At 49.3% G+C, this 18,132-nt stretch overlaps 1 protein-coding gene across 1 annotated transcript in view; it reads left to right on the plus strand.

Annotated features, from left to right (window-relative positions):
* The first annotated feature begins 11,987 nt into the window (after window positions 1–11,987).
* VILL (villin like) overlaps window positions 11,988–18,132 on the plus strand; it is a 37,362-nt gene continuing 31,217 nt past the window's right edge. Inside the window, exon 1 of the mRNA XM_058028069.1 lies at window positions 11,988–12,042. The gene's annotated coding sequence lies outside the window, so the exon portion shown is untranslated. The remainder of the gene's footprint in view (window positions 12,043–18,132) is intronic.

Consider the following 18,132-nt stretch of genomic DNA (forward strand, 5'->3'; position numbering starts at 1 on the left):
GCCCAATCCCTGTGTCCCTGCAGTTCCCCACTCCCTGTGTTCCCAAATCCCTTTGTCCCTGAGTTCCCCAATCCCTGTGTCCGTGTTCCCCAATCCCTGTGTCCCTGTGTTCCCCAATCCCTGTGTCCCTGTGTTCCCCAATCCCTGTGTCCCTGTGTTCCCCAATCCCTGCGTCCCTTCAGTTCCCCAATCCCTATGTCCCTTCAGTTCCCCAATTCCTGTGTTCCCCAATCCCTGTATTCCCCAATCCCTTTGTTCCCCAATCTGTGTCCCTGCAGTTCCCAAATCCCTGTGTCCCTGTGTTCCCCAATCCCTGTTCCCCGCAGTTCCTCAGTCCCTGTGTCCCTGTGTTCCTCAGTCCCTGTGTCCCTGTAGTTCCCCAAACCCCGCAGTTCCCCACTCCCTGTTCCCTGCAGTTCCCCACTCCCTGTGTTCCCAAATCCCTTTGTCCTCTGAGTTTCCCAATCCCTGTGTCCCTGCAGTTCCCCAATCCCCGCAGTTCCCAGCCCCTGTTCCCTGCAGTTCCCCAATCCCTGTTCCCCGCAGTTCCCCAATCCGTGTCCCTGCAGTTCCCCAATCCTGTGTCCCTGTGTTCCCCAAATCCCCGCAGTTCCCCAATCCCTGTTCCCCGCAGTTCCCCAATCCCTGTTCCCCGCAGTTCCTCAGTCCCTGTGTCCCTGTGTTCCCCAATCCCTGTGTCCCTGTGTTCCCCAATCCCCGCAGTTCCCCAATCCCCGCAGTTCCCCACTCCCTGTTCCCCGCAGTTCCTCAGTCCCTGTGTCCCTGTGTTCCCCAATCCCTGTGTCCCTGTGTTCCCCAATCCCCGCAGTTCCCCAATCCCCGCAGTTCCCCACTCCCTGTTCCCCGCAGTTCCTCAGTCCCTGTGTCCCTGCAGTTCCTGGCAGGGAGCAGAGGCTGCAGCAGGCTGTGCACACACACTCCATGCTCAGCGCTTCCTCTCCCCTCCCTGAGCTGCCCGCAGCTCCCCAAACCAGTCCGGCCTGTTCCAGCCCCTCCCTGGCCCGCAGTGCCCCAGAGCCGAGCTCCTTCCTGGTGGGGCTGCAGAATGATTCACCCCCAGCACGGGAATGCAGCCCTGGGGCCTCTCCCCAAATCCTCCTCTGGAGCTGCTGGGTCTCTGTGCATGAGGAATGCGGAGAGAAAGTCTGGAGAAATCCTGCCCAGGAAATCTCTCAGCAAAGAGAACTCGAGTCCCACTCTTGTTCTGATCTTCAGCCTCACCCAGATCCTTGCTGAGGACAGAAAACCTCCCAAACCCAAACAGATCTGCCTCAAGGGCCAGCACTGCTGCTCAGGTGTGAGTGCCCTGCCCTTCCCTCCTCCCCTGTGTGAAAAATGTGTATTTTATGATTGGCTTTTTGCAAATATTAAAATGAATATCATGTGTGTTGTGTTAGAAAGTAATGCTGTATTAATTCTCTTAAGTACTGTGTTAAATATAGTTTTAAGTTATAAAAAATGTTAAAATAGAAACTATGGATTATAGGGTACTTTGTTTAAAGAAAGGACTCCCAGTGAGATAGCAGCCACAGGACACCCAAATCTTTCAGAGAAGAGAATTTATTGCCCCCTTATCAGAAGAAATGAACTTCTTCCCACCTCAAAGGCGCTGTTGGATTCAGAGGAAGAAGCTGACACTGACCAGACAGAATCCTGTGTTTGAATGGAATTTATGCATCATGTATGAGGTGTATGAATATGCAACAGTTATTGTTTTTAAGGGTTAATCCTTTTGTTAACGTGGGTCCTTTTTCAGGCTTATGCTGCCCAGAAAAGGTACCCGGACATCTGTAACTCTTTGTATTTGTTGTCTCATATTGTCCTAATTCCAATTGTCCAAATTATTATTACTCTGATTGTATTACTATTTTTATAACCATTTTATTACTATTAAACTTTTAAAATTTTAAAAACAAGTGATTGATGTTTTTCACACCTGGCTGCTGAGCCTTGGTGCCACCCTCCTCTTCCTCCTCCTCCCTGCTTGCAGAGGGAGTGATGCCCGAGCAGACACAGGGGAGGGCCCAGTGCCAGAGCACATTGATGCCCCAGGTGTGTGGGGATGTCACAGGTGCCATCTCTGCCTGTCCCCAAGATTGCCTGGCATGTTGGGTTGTGTTGTGTTGTGTTGTGTGCTGGTGCCCCTCTGCTCCAGTAGGTAATGTGTTCATCCAAATCAGCCAAGCCCTGGGTGTAAGGAGAGGTAAATTCTGCAATTCTCATGCTTTCCTCTAGTGCCAAAAATAGGTGAGATAACCGTGCCCTTGAGTGAGTGCTGCTGTCCAGAAGAGCCTGGAAAAGTCAAAAGGAGACACAAGAATCCAGCCAGTTCCTGCTGGGGTGTGGCACAGGGATGCCCAAGAACAACCTCTCACTTTTGTTAGAGGGAGTTCCCTCAGGGAAGTAACGTGAGCTTCTTGTTTGGGGTTCAAACACAGGAACCAGAACTTCCTGGGAAAAGGCTCTGGGCTCAGCTCAGCTCTGAGCTGCTTGTGTGCATATTCCAGTTATTCTCATGGAATAACCCCAAAAGGCTCCTGGGAAGCACTGGGTGTATCAGCCTTGTGGCAATGAAAATGAAAAAAAAAAAAGAGGGTTTCAGGCAGCATCCTGCTCCTCACCAGCCTGTCATGGACAGGTTGGGGGTGGCTGGGGGACACCAACCCCTGCTGGCACCCAAGGCTGTCGCTGGGGGACACCAATTGTGAAGAATGTGTATTTTATGATTGGCTTTTTGCAAATATTAAAATGAATATCATGTGTGTTGTGTTAGAAAGTAATGCTGTATTAATTCTCTTAAGTAAGTGTGTTAAATATAGTTTTAAGTTATAAAAATGTTAAAATAGAAATGATGTTATGTAGGATACTTTTTTTAAGAAAGGATTTGCAGCGAGACAGCAGCCACAGGACACCTGAATCTTTCACAGAAAGAGAATTTATTGCTCCATTATGAGAAGAAATGAACTTCTTCCCACCTCAAAGGCGCTGTCAGGATTCAGAGGAAGAAGCTGACACTGACCAGACAGAATCCTGTGTTTGAATGGAATTTATGCATCATGTATGAGGTGTATGAATATGCAACAGGCTGTTGCTTTTAAGGGTTAATCCTCTGTTAACGTGGGTCCTTTTTCAGGCTTGTGCTGCCCAGAAAAGGTACCCAGACATCTGTAACTCTTTGTATTTGTTGTCTCATATTGTCCTAATCCAAATTGTCCAAATTATTATTACTCTAATTGTATTACTATTTTTATAAGCATTTTATTACTATTAAACTTTTACAATTTTAAAAACAAGTGATTGGCATTTTTCACACCAATCCTTGCTGGCACCCAAGGCTGTGCTGGCCTTTTATCTCCACATGCAGCACGGCAGGTGTGGCCCAGAGGGGACAGGGGACACAGAGCTGGGGGTTCAGCTCTGGTCTGGACTCTGGAGATCATTTCTGACAAGGCAGCTGAAGTATATAGACTGTGACATTGCCCAAAGGTTGGCTGCTTGAGTTCTTCACTCATTGAAAAGCTGTAATAATAAAATCAGACTTGCACTTCATCTTGGGGGGTATGGTTTGGTGGTAAACGTGACAGTGCTGGCTTAATGGTTGGACTGGATGACCTTGGAAGCCTTTTCCAGTCTTTATTGTTCTATCTTCCATTTTTTAGAAGTCATTTCCAGCCTTAACTGTTCTATCTTCCATTTTTGAAAAGTTCTGTGGTCCCAGCCCTCCCAGTTTGTGCTCCTTGGGGCTGATCTACAAGAAGGAGGTGGAGATGGTGATGCAGAAGTGCACAGGGAGGTGTTTCCAGCACCTGGTGGGGTTCCTGCTGTTCATCCATCAGCTGCTGCAGGCTGTGGTGGGGATCATCCCCCCTCTGGTGCTGGCAGCAGGGGTGGCAGAGCTCCTCCCTGCATCCTGATGTGACCAACACCTGACACGGGGGGTAATGGGCCAAGGAAGGACATCAGGCACTGACTGCACCCCTGGGGACTGCACAAAGCAGGGAGGGGTGACAGGAGGGTGATATTCCCAGCCTTTAGGGGTGGGTGGTGGATTTTTGTTGCTCCTTCCTGGTTGGCACAGGCAGGGCTGCATTCCTGCAGACAATGGCTCCACCCGGGCAGCCCCAGCCCTGGCCACCCTCTGTCCCCTGGCACAACCTCAGCTCTGCCTGCAGGTTCTGGAGCTTGCAGGGTTTGTCCTCTGTTGGGGAAGATGAAACAGGAAAGCCTTATAAATATGATTGCCTGGCAAAAGATTGTGAGAATATGGAAACTATAAGGGAGATTGAAATGAAAGCAAGCTTTGAGATACCTCAGTTACTGAACAACTGGAAAACAATGGTGTGGCCAGCTGAAGGTGATCCCCTTTTGATGGAACAACACCCTCTGCTCGCAGACAGGTCCAAGGCTCAGAGCAGACAATGCCAGCTTGGCAGAAGGGGCCCAAAGAGGAGTTTTTAGGGTTTAAAATATAACACAGTATGGTAATGTAATGATTCTTATAGGCTGTATGTAAATGCTATAGGATTTGTATCTTGTACTAGATTGGTTAGTGAGAATTAGAATATTCAGCACAGAAGAAGATTTATGGTATTGTAACGGGAACCTAGCCCTCTTATCCTCTTTTTCTCCCTCTCTTATCCTCTCTTTTACTCTCTCATCCTCTTTACCACACTCTTGCCTTCTCTCTCTTTACTTTGGGACCTGCTCTGAGCTGTGGCTGGCAGCTCCCAGCAGGGCCCTGCACCCAGGCCCTTTGCAATAAACCACAATTCCAAGCCCTGGCTGCAGAGATCTCTCACTCTCCATCCATCCCCACCACCCTACCCCCATCACTCCCACAGTCCTCACACTCCTGCCCCTCCTCTCAGAGCTGGATTCATGAGCTCTGCTAGCAGATGTGAACACGGGCAGTGATGAACTCAACTCAGCTGCCAAACTACCTGTCCTGGAGAAATCTCTGCTCTGTTTTGGGGAACAAACTCAAAAGTCCCTAAGAAAAATCCAGATTCTCTCCCAGGGCACAATTCCCACCTGACACAGGAAAAGGACATCCCCTATGCTCTCCACAGTGCTGTGCTCCTCACAATTTCCTGGGAGAGGCTGGTGGGCCCTGGTAAAGGCAGGGGTCAGGATTTCCCCCCATCCCATACCCAAGCACACAGTGACTTTCTGTACCCACACGTGCAGCCTGGCCACTGAAATGAGACAGGTTAAAAATTAAGTTTGCCAGGGAGGGTGAGGTTATTTTGTGGGCACTCGGGTATGACCTCCAACAGGAGCAACCAGGTTTCCCACAGTTGTGAAAACTTCTGGTCTGCCTGAGGAAAAAGGGAAATAAGAAAAAAGGAAATTACCAGTGAGGGTTGAGAGCTCCAGCTGCCTGCACCAGTGAAGCCGACATGTTCCACAGCTACCTCAGCATCCAGTGATCCTGACCCACGGTAAAACCATTGGGATTAAAACCCACTTGGATTATCAGTGCTAAAGGAGCAGCCTTGTACTCTGCAGGGGAGAAACCCAGGCTACCTCTCCTGCAGGGAAACTGAGCCAACTTTCTGCTTCCTGCATGGACATCCCAGGTAATCCTGTCCAAAGGCCATAAATAACCTCTGTTTGCCTCAGCTCCCATGTCAGAACAAGGTATTAATCCCTCATCTTGCTTGCTCGTGGTGTGATTCCCATGAAAGGACAGTTCCAAGGATCCTGGACGTCAGGGGTTGTCCCTGCCCCAGCACAATGATTTCCTCCTGCCCAGGATGCCATGGGATGACCTTTGCCAGGCTCCCACACCCATTAACCAGCGCTGGGGCTGAGCCTCCCTGCCTGTGAAATCCTTTCTGCTGGATCCAGCTGGAAATGCACAGGCTCTGCTTGATGACCCTGACCAAAGTGTCCTGGAATTTGCTGGGTTTCATAAGGTTTTCATTAGGGCTGTGAGAGAGCCCCTGAGGTTTTGTGTAACTCCTAAACCATCCCTACAGCGATTTGCAAAACTGTTTTCTTTGCAGGGCTGTTGGGTTTTACTGATCTTCTCTGCTTTTTTTTTCTTCTTCCCCCACTGTTCTCCCTCTTCAAGGTGCACACATTGCTCAGAGGGAAACATCTAATCCACACTGGGGCTGAAAGGGTGGTCAGGCATTGGCACCCAGGGAAATGGTGCAGTCACCATCCCTAGAAATGTCTAAAACCACCTGGATGTGGCACTTGGGGACAGGGTTTAGTGCAGGACCTGGCAGTGCTGGACTCAGTGATCTGAGAGGGCATTTCCAGCCTCATTGATTCTGTGGCTGAGGGACAGGGCAGGGACAGGATGATCAGGAGGAGGCTGGGTACCATTACCAAGTTGCCAGGCTCGTGTTTGGGTGATCTGGGGGTCACAGATATATTTTCTGAAAAATCTTTTGCTAAGATTTTTTTTTTCTCCTAAGAAGCTGGGAGGGCCTCAGAAATGAAATGTAAATGATAATCTGCTGCTGTAGAATGCAACAGGTCCACCTTTAATTAATCTCATTTGGTTATTTTTAATTAACGGTCAATCACAGTCCAGCTGTCCTCAGGACTCTCTGGTCACAAGATTTTATTATTCATTCTTTGCTAGCCTTCTGATGAAATCCTTTTTTCTATTCTTTTAGCATAGTGTTAATATATAATTTTCCTTTAATATAATATAGTATCATAAAATAATAAATCAGCTTTCTGAAACATGGGAGGTGGAGTATTTATTCTCTACTCTCTTCCCTCGTCCTGGGACCCCTGTGAACACCACCAAAATCTGGGTTTGGTTTTGCCTTTATTACCTAGTTCCTGCCAGTGGTCCTGGCTGGAAAACCTCTGTGTGCATCCTGTGCTGCCTCCTTGCTGTCATCCCTGTCAGGGATGAGAATATCAAGCAATAATCCCTGCTGCCTTCTTGGGACAGGAAAACATCTCAGTGCAAAGCTCCCACAATGCCTTACCTGGGATGAAGTCCTGAATCAGGATTTAAGGTCTCTAGAAGATTGCAATTTAATATCAAGAATCAGCAGGTGATAGTCCAAATGGCTCAGCCAGCTGTGGCTTGAGTACAACTGAGGAAAACCCTCTGGACCAGGACCAGGAAGAGCCCAGCTTTGTTTTCCTGCACGTTGTTCCCCATGGTTACTCTATGAAGCTGCCATCAAACTCATCCTCTCACACTCCATCCCTTTCCCTAAAGGATCAGTTCCTGCTGAATCTTCACTGCCACCATCACTTCCCTAAAGCTTCTTGGCATTCTGGAAAAGCTGGCTCCTTTTCTGCAGCAGCAAAACCAAGTTTTTCCCAGCACAAACCTCCTCCATCTTTGCAGACAGTGAGATTACCCAAAGAACAAATTGTGCCCATCAGCATTAGGAGCAGGGTTTGACAGCAACAAGGGGTGATGGGTCTTGGGGATTTGGGTGCTTCTGGAAGTTTCCTCAGATAAAACAGCGGGGTGAACACATTCAGATCTGGCCTGGGGCCCATTTGCTGCATTCCTCCTGGGGCTGGAAGGCAGCCAGGGTGTTGGGATCTTTAGCTTGTCAGAGTGACCCCAAGATGTGTTAGAAAGCCTCTTTTCCCAGCCCTGCAGTCGAAGAAGGAGTCAGAACTCTTCATTTCTTGGTCTCAAGGTTGTTAATTGTTCCTTATCTATAAAAAATTTTCTCCTGATCTGCCGAGGTCCGTCCAGCAGGACAGTTCCAGGATAGTCAGGGACTGCCCACAGAGCTCCAGAATAACTTAGGATCATTTAGGTTGGAAAAAGACCCAAAAATCAAGTCCAGCTGTAAACCCAGCTGTCACAAACATCTTTTATGGAAAATCCTTTCCTTAGGATTTTTCCTCCTGAGAAGCTGAAAGGCCTCAGGAACAAAATGTAAACATTGATTATCTGCTGCTGTGGAATGCTACAGGTGCATCTGTGATTGGTCTCATGTGGTTGTTTCTAATTAATGGCCAATCACAGTCAGCTGGCTCGGACAGAAAGCCGAGACACAAGCCTTTGTTATCATTCTTTCCTATTCTATTCATAGCTAGCCTTCTGATGAAATCCTTTCTTCTATTCTTTTAGTATAGTTTTAATGTAATATATATAAAATAAAAATCAAGCCTTCTGAAACATGGAGTCAGATCCTCATCTCTTCCCTCATCCAAGAACCCCTGTGAACACGGTCACACCCAGCACTGCCAAGGCCACCACTATACCCTGTCCCCAAGTGCCACATCTCAATCTTTTAAATCCCTTCAAGGATGGTGACTCCACCACTTCCCTGCTCAGCCTGTTCCAATGCCTGATAACCCTTGTGGGGAAGAAATTTTTTTCCTAATATCCAACTGAACCTCCTTTGGCACAACTTGGAGCCACTTCCTCTTTGCTTTTGTTACCTGGGAGAGGAGACCAAGCCCAGCTCCTGTCAGGGAGCTGCAGGGAGTGATAAGGTCTCATCTGAGAGATGATCTGGCAGTCACCACACAAGCATTTGTATTGCCTTCTCAACTTTTCCCCCACACCCAGGGGCACAGGAGGTGAAGGAGCAGAAGGTTATAACCCAATCCTACTCTTTCAGATCAGCAGTTACACCTGTAAGAGGCACTGTGCAGATTTTCATGTGGACATTATGATTTTTTAGGGCAGAGAGGAGTTTGAGTGAGGCTACATGAGGGAATTGCAGGGAAACGTCTCTTGGTTGAGTGGTAGGTCGAGGAAAGCTGTCCTGAAAGCTTCTCAGAAATTCATGCAGTGCTTTTGCTGTTACAGGTCAGGGTGTTTAACCTCTACTGATGGTGTTTTGAGCAGCTTGTGAGGTTTTTTTAACTCCTTCCTTTGCTTTCCCAAGGCAGGAGGCCCCTGCTGTGTTATCTCATCTGCAGGGCTTGGCCCTTCCCTCTTCCTCCCAGAGCTCCAACCCAGCAGCAGGCTGGAAATACCTTTGGGAGGTGTCACTTTGCAAACACATCCTTGGCAGAGCCTGTTCCCCCATGCACAAGGTCACCCTTGTGCACAGGAAGGTGGGATGGCCCAGGCTGAGGCAGATGTTGGCCCATTCTGCTGCCAGACCCTGAGCTTGCAGCTCTGCTCTCTTCCTCCCTCTGATTTACCCCAGCATGGACCTGGGACAATGCTCTCAGTGTCCTGGGCTTGCACTGGGACACTGCCAACAGCCTCATCTGCACAGAAAAACCCCAAACCACAAGGTCTGTGAGCTCTGGGAATAGCAGGGCCAGGATTAGGGCCAGGACACGAGAGCAGCAGGTTGAGCACAGCTGGACAGGGACATCTCAGATCATGTTTCAGTTCTGAAAGTCAGGCTAGGCTGTTTTCCACCACTACTGAGTTAAACTGCTTGGAAATAATGTTTTCTGCTCTATAACCCCATGGCATGACCAGAATTAGCAGGAAGCAAAAGTGCCTACAGCTCAGCCCTAAATGAGCCCACGTTTTATGATGAAGATCTTTATTTTTTCCCTTGGCATTGACTGTTCTAAACTTTGCACATATTTCTGCAGAGTTGGGCTCCTTAAAAGCTCACCAGGATAATTTAGTGCTTTTTCACTGTGGCACTAATGGAGAGGAGGAGAGGGCAGGCAGCTCAGGCATCGCCTGTGTGGGAGCCTGAAGTGCATTAGCAAAGCTCTGGGTATAGCAATGAAAATTCCATCCCAGAGCTCAAATTTGTGTAGCCACAGCCATGGAAGTGCCTTGATTTACATCAGCACCAAAAATTCACCCAAATACACAACTGTTAATGAAATCCTTGGTTCTGAATGAGTCCATGAGGCAAAAAGGGAATGGGAAAACACCAGGATTTGGTGCTGATCCTCCAAGATTCCAGGTGATTTCACCCCACCTTCCAACACCTCCCACCAGATCTGCTGGTGTGTGACTCTCACTACTGGGCCAGCACTGGGTGGACTCCGAAGATGAAAGCAGAGCCTGCTTCAGGTCCCCATCCTCTGTTCTCCCAAATGTAATTTTGGAAAACATGCTGCTGTGCATCCCTCTACAAAAACTGCAGCCAGAGCTCACAGGGACAGAGCAAGGGACACAATACAGCCATTCCATCAGATCTGCTGGTGTGTGATCTCACTGCTGGGACAGCTCTGGGCTTAGGGTGGGCTCCAAAGATAAAAGCAGACCCTGCTTCAGGTTCCCATCCTCTGTGGAGGAAACACAAAACCTCGTTCCTGTGTCCCCTGCAACAGACAAACACTCTCAGCATGGTGAAATGAAAAGAATGACATGAAAACAATGAAAAATGAAAGGTGAAGGCTATTGCAGGTTTATGAGCTATAGCCTGCAGACATAAAGGGAGAAATCACTTGTGAGGAATTGGTTTTGCATCTTAAACCGTGAAACTGAGACCTCTGCAGTGATCCTCTCAGAAATGGGCACACCCAGGCTGAACAAGCAGGTCCAGCCACACCTTGGTTTGCAGCTCTCTGTGGTCAGTGGCACACCAGGCTGCAGGCAGTGTCACTGGTATTTTGGGCACTCCTCCCACTACAGCTCCCTGAGGTCTGACAGTGGCCAGTGGATGGGACCTGTGTGGGAACTGTGGTTTAAAGCTCTTCAGCCACCTGGTTTAGCTGATTCATATTTATTTTCAGATTGTGGGGGCTAATCTAGAAAATTAAGGAAGTGACAAGGGAAAAATGTATCTGAAGGGAAGGCCTTGGACAGCTGCCAGTCCTGAGAGGTTGTGTGTAGTTTCCATCCTCAGAGATGTGCAGGACACAGCTGGACACAGCCCTGGCTCCCACAAAATTCTCCATGCTCAGAGGTGTGCAGAACACATCTGGACACAGCCCTGGGTACCCCAAAATTCTCCATGCTCAGAGATGTGCAGGACACAGCTGGACACAGCCCTGGGTACCCCAAAATTCTCCATGCTCAGAGGTGTGCAGAACACATCTGGACACAGCCCTGGGTGCCCCAAAATTCTCCATGCTCAGAGGTGTGCAGAACACATCTGGACACAGCCCTGGCTCCCACAAAATTCTCCATGCTCAGAGGTGTGCAGGACACAGCTGGACACAGCCCTGGGTGTCCCAAAGGTCTCCATCCTCAGATATTTCCTGGACACAGCCCTGGGTGCCCCCAAAGCAGAGCTGGTGGCTGATGACAAGGTACCACATGGTTCCTTCTCCAGACAGGGATGTTCCTCCATCAGCAGCACCCAGCACACGGCAGGCAGGAGCAGCTGGGAATGCCAGGAGATGGTTTTTCCTCAGCTCATCCCCAGCCAGTGGCTATGATATTACAGCCATCCTTCACAGGTAAGTTTTTTCTCAGCAAGGAGCTGTAAGTGTCCACACACAGAGCTTTGTGCTGCTGAAGGTGGCTCAGCAAACCATGCTGGGGCTGCCTGGTTGATCATTACTGCTCTCCTGGGAGGGCAGCCCAGTTAAACACTCCAGTGCTCTGTTACACCCCTAAACCTGGGAGCAATCCTCACCCAGCTCGGCCTTGCAGGGAGAAGAAGAGCAGAGATCTTCCCCGAGCACTTTTCCCCTTGGAACAGCTTTGCCAAAATTCGGGACTTCAGAATTCAGAATTCTGGGGACAGTCAGAACCAGAGAGTGGAGCTGGAATTCTTTGTCCCCAAGGGTTAACACTGAGCAGCACCGCACCTTGCTTTGTCCTGCAGAGACCGAGAAAAGAGGAAAAAAATCCCTCCTGTGCCCTCCTAACCTGGACAAAACAGGTTTTTAATGAAAGCAGCACTTAATCACCATTCAGGGAATTCAGAGCAGGGGATATTGGATGCGAACAGAGTTGGTTGAAACTCTCCCGGACCGGCTCCCTCTTTGTCCCTCTGTGAGCCTGGGAATGGGTGTGATCTCCGGGTAGGAGTGTCTCTGCGGTTAAGTAGAGGATTGAATTTCCGAACAGTGCTGTTCCCCGGCTGACAAGGTAGCAGAACAGTGAACAAAAGTGCCCTGAAGCTCGGCGGGGAGAAGGAGGCGCTGGGCTCGGTGCAGAGGGGACACCTGCGAGGACAGCGCGCACTTTGCAGCAAGGTAAGCGAGCTCCTGCATCCTGCCAGTTTTAATAAGGCCAGAACTGTTTGATGACTTTATGTGGGATGGTAACAAACAAAAAATTAATATGCTTCATACTTAAAAAAATAAAAAATAAAGATCCTGCCCTGTTACAAAGCAGGAAGTGTGTGCTGGAAGGAGCCCACCCTGATTTACATCGTTTGGGGATGGAACGAGCAGCTCTGAGCTTGCCAAGAACCCGTCCGGGCTCCCTGTCAGCTCTGAGGACACAACTTTTCCTTCAGCCTCTGCACAGCCTGGCTTTGATTTCATGCATAACCTTTGTCTGGGCCTGGATTGTTTTGTGTTTTGCTGCTGTGGGGATTTCCAAAAGCTCTGCTGCCTTTGGGGTGCAGTTATGGGTCCAGGCAGCCACGGTAAGTCTTTGGAAGTTCTCATGGATGGGTTTTATTGTCATCTCATCGACAGATTGCTAATGGCCAGGCTGCTGTGCTCTGCAAATAGAATGTTTTCTCATCCTGCTCGTTCCAGATGCGAGCTGCACTCAGATAAAATTGAGTTGTAATGCAGTTGAGCTGCAGGCTCACTTGCCAGTATTTTTCTTAGGCGTGCCTATTAGGAACATAAATATTTAACACAAAGGAGAGCTGATATGAATTAGCATCTGTGGGAGGTTCACGCTTATTCAAGACTGCCCTAACGCAGATGTAAACAAGTGTTAGAGCACCTGAAGCAAACTGGCCCCGCCAGAGCAGCGCTTGGATGGTGAATCATCCCGGTGCTTTTTACACAGTGAGCGAAATGGGCTGATTAGAGCCTGCAAAGTGCAGATTAGACAATCAGAGGGCACTGGCTTCCCTCTTCCGCGGGGTTTTACCGTTCCCCCGCGATGCCAGGTGGAAGGCAATGCAAGGACAGGCAAATCAGAAAAAACCCAATTGCCTCACCTTCCTCCTGGCACAGCCAGGTGAGCCTCCCCTCCTCCTCCTCCTCCTCCCTGCGCAAACAGGATGCCTTTATCCTCCTCCAGCAGACACAGAGGTCTCATGATGTTTTTTTCCCAGGCACGACTTTGAGGCAGCAGTTGCCAAAGTCTCCCAGCTGGGAGCAAAGGTTTTGTGCCGTGGCTGTGAGCAGTGCCACCCTGATCTCCTGCCTCCTCCTGTATCTTCTGCTTAGGCTGAGTCAATAAATCCCTGCTCTTGCATGGCCAGGGATGCTGAAGATGTTCACAGTGTCTTTTCCACAGAGCTGTGCAAGTTTTTCTGCACTTTGAGCATGGAAGTTGTTGTCTCTTCTGTTATGGAGCGCCCATCCTGTGGTGATCCATCTCCAGCTGAGGAGGAGGCTGGCTTGGAGCTTGGACACCTGCCCCATGCTTGGGGCTCTGCTCTGTGCTGGGCACATCCTGCTGGACCAAAAGCCCTCCCTCAGTTTCCACAGAGTTAAATGTGTGGTGACCCACTTGGAAGCAGAGCCCTGAAATGCTCGGAGCAATGAAGAGAGCTCAGGGCACAGCCAAAACCTTGGTGCTGCCCCAGCTGCGCTTTTGTCACCCCTGGGGAGCCCTTGTGCCACCACTGACCCTCCTCAAGGTCCCTCCTTCAGGACATTTTTGTGTCAGCCTTGTGAGGCTCTCACTGGGCTGACGTAAGGCACAGGTTGGGCTTTCCCAATGTGAAATGTCCATTTGCCAAGGAAGGACCCCAGGGTAGCCACACCACACCCAAAATATCCCTTTGTTTATTCACATACATTCTTCAGCCTCTGTTGTCCCCTCAGAGGAGCAGATCCTTCAGTCACAAAGGGAAACACTCTCCCACAGCTCAGTAAAACCTCTCCTCCCATGACCTCTCTCGCCATACAATACAACCCTGCAAATGGACCTAACTATGGTTTATCCTCGATGATTTTACATTTCTACTGTATTTCCACCCATTCTGGGTGTGAAAGTGTTGCAGAAAGGGGTGATATTGTAATTTAAGGGGAGAATATCATTTAAAGCCTTGGCATCTTTCACCCTGAAAAGTCCAGGCACATCAGGTGATGTGCATCCAATTCAGTTGCCTTGATTTCCAAGGATCTCTGCTTGTAACAGAAACCCTCTCATTTGTTATCTGCCTTTATCTGAGCCTCTTCAGGCTTATCTGAGGCAGAGCTGGGTACAGTGACAGTGGAACTTGTTATTACCTTATATCCACGTCAGGGATGTGACACTGACCTTAAATTGCATGGTTGGGCTCCATCCTGGGCAGCTCCTGTGGAAGGAGCTATTCACAGAACTTGACCTCTTCTACCTAAAAATGTCCTGTTGCCATGCCCTGGGATGAAAGGAGAGGTTTGTGCCTGGCCTTTTATTTAAAACTGTTTTTTAAAAACAGCTGCACAGGGTAGGAAACAGGCAGGGCTGGAAATTGTGTTCTTTTTTGGGTTAGAGAGGTTGCCTGGGTACCCATCTTCCCTTTGGGAGTGTGCAGAGCCTGAATTACTGCCCTTTGTTGCTATCCCACCCATCCCAGGCTGTCAGATGCCTGGTTCCCTTCCTGCACTCACACAAAACTCCCCATGTCAGCTCCAGGTGAGAAAAGTTGTCCAGGATGAGTGACTCTGTACCTTAAAGCTCAGAAAAGGCAACTCACAGCCTGGCCCAACACCCATCCCAGTGGAATTTTGGCCTGGGTTAGTTGGTCCCCTTCTGTTCTGACACAGGTCAGCTGTCTTTAGTTAGAGCTGTGTTAGCCAGCACTCACAAGGGATGAGCTCCCCTTTGCTGCTTGAGAAACAAAACTTCCCCCTGAATAAACCTTTTCCACCTCACTGGGCCAGAGATGGAAGGGCAGAGTCACCCACAGAGCACCTGCTGAGGTCCAGGGCTTTTCATTTGCAATCCAAAATGGAAACCTGCTTGGGCTTTTGGTTTTGTTTTTTTGTTTTTTAATGGAAGTCCTGGGTTTCTCTTCCCAAGCTTGATGTCATGCTTGCAGATCTGAACTGGGACAAAACTGAAACCTGCTTCCACTTTCCACTGGGAAGCCAATGCTCTGGAACCAGTTCTCCAGCTGGTCTGAGTGGAGGCAGAGCATCTCCCCTGCTCCATACCACCAAAAAAGCTCCTAAGGGGTTATTCGAGTGCACTCATTAAACTGTGCACCAGGGAAAAGCTGCTTTTGATCTTCCACACATACACACGTGTGAATTCTTACAATAAATATAAAACTGTTACATGCAGCAGCAAAAATCCTTACTCTCAGACTTGTTTTTTGAAAAGGATGGGCCTGGTGGGCACTGGCAGCTGGGTTTAAAGGAGATTTTATTTATGGCATTTCTCTTAGTTCATGCTGGCAGAATCTTGGGGCACAGTGGATGGGACTGAGCCCCAAACTCTGGGGGAGCAGGAGGGAGGTGTGGCAAGCTGGGCTCTCCCCCAGGGGTTTTCCTGTTAGGCCAAGGGAACAGCAAGTCCCTCCTGTCCAGGATTCACTGGATCTGCCCTAGAACAAACACCAGGATGAGGGGAACCACCCAGGGGAAGCTCTCCTCAGACTTGTGCAGCTGACACCCAGGAGAAGGTGGATAAATCCCAGTCTCTAACCCCCTCTCCTCTCCTTACTCCCAGCTCTGCATTGGAAGCTGCTGTGGCCTTTCCCTCAGTTTCACCTGGGAAAATGTAATTTTTTGAGGTTTTCTCCTTCCTGTAAGCTTTTGAAGAGCAGGTGCTCCCTTGTGAACAAACACATTTTCTCTCCTCCCTGATGTCTCAGCTCTGGTTTTATTTAACCTGCAGCCATGGGGTTAAATAATGCTCTGTTAAAATGCTGATGTGGGAGAGGGTGGTGACTTTTTTTTTGTGGAGGTGGTGAGTAAGTTAGGAGTTAGTTAGAACCTGAACCCCTTCCCTGGAAACCAGGAAGAGCAATTAAAATGGCTTTGCTTTCCTTCTGTGTCCATCTCCTGCGTGAAGCCCTGCCCCTTTGGATGCAGGGCTGGTCCTGAGCCAGGAATCTCTCCCTTTCATGAGGAGAAAGAGCTAAAAGAAAGGGGAGATTTGTTCCTGATGAATTGGCAAGCTGCCTGCTCACCTTTCCCTTGGGATGGCTCCGTGCTGCTGCTGACTCACAAACCCCACGGAGTGGGGCCGGAGGTGCAATGGATACCTCTGAAGGAGGTGTGCACCAAGCTGAAATTTATTATTTGGCAAAAAATGCACCTGGCAGCACACCAGCACAATGCAGAAAGTTTTTAACAGCTTCTTGTGCCTGTTTTTTTTTCTTTCTCATGGATCTTCAGAGAGGTGGGTTTGCACAGTAATGAGTTTGTTATCGGTCACAGGGTTTGATCTCAGGGAGAGCTTCCAGCTGCTGCTTGGGAATGCTTTGAGTCTTTTAGGGCTGCCCTCAGCCTGCAGAGATCCTGCCTGCCTGCCTGGAAGAGCCTCCTGCTTTCCAAGACATCCTGGGGAAGAAGGGACTTGCTGGGAAAGAATTCAGCAGGAGCTGCGTGGGTGCTGTGACCTTCTGTAGGACACCAAGGGGACCCTGCCAGCCCCACCTTGGCCAGAGCTGAGCTCTGGGCTCCACAGCCAGCCTGATGAATGTGGAAACTCAGAGCACATGACTTGGGAGCTGGGGCTGAAGTCAAAGTTCTGATTTAATTGTCAGCGCATTGTTCCAGCATTGTGAGAAGTTTGCTGGGACAATGCAGCTCCTTAGTTCCCAGGACAAGCACTCAGCTGGTAAAATTTTAGAGGGGATACTCAGAAATAGCAGCAGTTTGAGGGAAAAAAAAACAATCTGCTCTTAGAAATCAGTTTCCCAAGACCATCTGCTTAAAGATCAGGCTGCTGGAACTGCACCAGCAGTGAGATAAACAGAGGGGGACAAGGGAGATCATGAAGAGAGGTGTGGAGAGATGAACAGCATTCCCTGGATGGAGTGAGGTGTTGAGCTGGAATTTAGGGCAGGTGCAAATGCAGCTGCAGGGACTGGTCAAAGTCAGAGGAGATAAAAAATGAGATGCCTTCCCTTCTAAATCAGCAGGAATTCAGAGAGGGAGATGAGATCCAGACTGAGGGCTGGTGCAGCTGGGAAGGTGGCTATTTCCCAGCAGCCTGGTATTTCCTTGTGCTCTTTGCTTTTATGCTAGGAACAATGGGGGGACTGGAGGATTAGTGCAAAGTCCATCCTCACAGGGAGCTGAAAGGTGAAGCTCACAGCCTCAGTGCTTTTCTGGGAATGACCAAGTATCCCCTGCTAAGTCTGAGATGCCAGAAGTGGCCAGGTGGTGAAGGCACAGGTTGTGAGAAGTCACACTGAGCCAGAGGTTTGTTTCTTGTAGGGAGTGGGTTGGTAGTTGGAGATGGGGTAAATTTCCAGGGTTCAAGGGACAGAGCAACTGGGTTCCAGAAACACAGGTCAGCTTCTTTTCAGACAGGGCAAAATAGTTATTGCTCTTTCAGAGCCTGAGGGATTCCTTGGCTAGGTGAATCCAGCTTTCTGCATCCTTTGAATTCACTGAAGAGGGAATTGAAACCTCTGCTGGGCTGTAGAGCACTTACAGTTTGAGAGGCCATCATTAACATTAAACCCTCTCTTCATCCCATGCCCTTACATCCTCACTCACATTAACCTCAGCATCCCAGCCCAGGAGACAAGAACAGAAAACACCAGTCTGCTGTGGTGTCAGGCAGCTCCTGGTGTGGGGATCCCTGGCAGCCATTCATGGAAAAAGGGGAAATCCTGCCCCACTTGAACCAGTGAAGTCCCCTCTTATCTCCAGCCCTGAGGAGAGGAGCCCAATCTCAGCTCATCCCATCCAATGCCTCACCTCAGGTTTCAAACCATTTCAGGATCCATCCTGATGATCCTGTAGCATGGACAGGGGATCTTTTCTGCCCAGTGGAGATGGCTGAAGCACGAGGGCCACTCCAATATTTGTTTTATTGCCAGAGCCATGAGAAGGAGCAGCTTGCTGGAAATGCAGCACCTGAGCAGCAGCTCCTGGCCACAGAGCCTGAGGAGCTGAGCCCAGCCACTCACCCATCTCATTTCAAAGACATTAAGTAAAGCCAAGCCTGCCAGCTTCCCTAATAAGCTGTTCCAATGTTTAATT

This window comes from Melospiza georgiana, chromosome 1, assembly GCF_028018845.1.
Source record: "Melospiza georgiana isolate bMelGeo1 chromosome 1, bMelGeo1.pri, whole genome shotgun sequence".
Taxonomy (NCBI): domain Eukaryota; kingdom Metazoa; phylum Chordata; class Aves; order Passeriformes; family Passerellidae; genus Melospiza; species Melospiza georgiana.